The sequence below is a fragment of the Solea senegalensis genome, unplaced genomic scaffold (genome assembly GCF_019176455.1).
Source record: "Solea senegalensis isolate Sse05_10M unplaced genomic scaffold, IFAPA_SoseM_1 scf7180000014020, whole genome shotgun sequence".
Lineage (NCBI taxonomy): Eukaryota > Metazoa > Chordata > Actinopteri > Pleuronectiformes > Soleidae > Solea > Solea senegalensis.
In genome coordinates this window covers 2,855-4,671 of record NW_025320942.1, presented here as the reverse complement: position 1 = coordinate 4,671, position 1,817 = coordinate 2,855, and the positions used below count along the sequence as shown (strand labels likewise).

The following is a 1,817-nucleotide window of genomic DNA, read 5'->3' as shown; positions in this document are numbered from 1 at the left end:
ACTTCACTTACTTTATTTTCTTTGCTTTACTTTGCTGTCAGTGTCCTCACGTTAACGGATGGCTTACTTTCCAGCATCACCACTGCAGCTCCACCAGCAGCCTCAAAGTGCACTCTTCTAAACAGCTTCCAACCAGGCTTTGTGGTCCAGGGTGACTATGTCATTGGTGGGATTTTCCCCCTGCATTTTAATCTGAAAATGCCAGACCTTAACGGCACCTACAGACCACCACCGATAAATTGCAATGGGTGAGTTTCATAGATGATAGTGGGAGGATTTGACTTACTTTTTCCTGTGAATTATGTCTAATTTTGCAGTCTTAATATAAAATGGACTGAATGTGTTGATAATAATTATAGATGTTAAATTAACAGAATACATTCATCTGTATCAGCCACAGAATTGATCCAAGGGCTTTCCGGTGGGCTCAGACTATGAGACTGGCAGTGGAGGAGATAAACCAGAATCCAGTGCTGTTGCCGAATCACACACTTGGCTACAAAATCTTTGATTCATGTGGATATCCACTGACAGGACAGAGGGCTGTTTTATCGATGCTGAATGGAGTGAGTGAGGAAAACTCTTCTATGTGCACAAATGTCTCATCACTCCTCGCTGTGATTGGGGCTTCTGGATCTGCTCGGTCTATTGTTGTGTCGAGAATCCTGCAGCTATTCAAGATCCCCATGGTAACAGGGACTTTTATTTATGTCAATCATCACAAAAATGTTTTTCTTTTCTTTTCTGATTAACACTGCACTCTGTTTTCACACAGATCAGCTACGCTTCTTCATGTGCATGTTTGTCAGACAGACAAAAATATCCAACCTTCTTCAGAGTAATTCCTAATGATGACTACCAGGTAAAATATAAAACATGTGGTCAGTTACTGTTTTCAGTCAAAGCTCAACACATTTCCTACTCTGTCATCAGAAATAATTGTTACAACTACCTTTAAAGCTTTAAACTGTCAAATTAAATAAACAAAGAGGCAAATCTTAAAACACTATTGGCGTATTTCCAACGGCTCTACTTGCCTCGCCTCAGCACGACACGCCACGGTTTAGGTTGCATCTCCACTACAAAAAAAGTACCTAGTCATCACTGCGAGGCGGCGTGAAACTGCAGTGACTTAGTTTTTATACGCGACACACAAACAAACACACACACACACACACACACTAGTGACTTTACACCAGTAACTGATCTACAGTTCGGCAATGTTTGGCTTGATTTCTGTCCACACGTCTCCGGAGCACGGTCTCCTACTCCACAGACTACAGTGGCAGGGTCTGTGATGCAGCTCGTGGTCAGCTGTGCAGTCCCTAAGTACACCAGATTCCTCTGTTAAATATAGAGATTTCCCTGGTAGATGTTGGAGATTAGTTCACATTTTTAGGATTGTTAAGTAGTTTTAACTGATCCACAGTTTGGCACTGTTCGGCTTGATATCTGTGTGGGACGTCTTTTCCTGTTATGGCAGTCTGACCAATAATCGCATAGTACCTACTCAGCACACTTTTGGAACCTCACCGGAGCAGGTGCTAAAAATAGTACCTGGTACCAGGAAATGCTACTTAGAGTATTGCCGGTGGAAATACGCCATAAGAAAAGGATTTAAATATTAATATTGAAATATATATAATAATATTAATTAATATTCAAATATATTATATTAAATATATATAGCCAATACTGTATGTATATATAAATATATATATATATATATACATATATATATATATACATATATATGTATATATATATATACATATACATATATATATATATATATATATATACATATAAAGCATATA

The 1,817-nt window shown here is 38.5% G+C and overlaps 1 long non-coding RNA gene across 1 annotated transcript; it reads left to right on the top strand.

Annotated features, from left to right (window-relative positions):
- LOC122760741 lies at positions 1–805 on the top strand. Its single transcript, XR_006358479.1, has 3 exons — positions 1–248; positions 395–689; positions 776–805. It is a non-coding gene; the product is annotated as an uncharacterized LOC122760741 (long non-coding RNA).
- Positions 806–1,817: the final 1,012 nt, after the last annotated feature.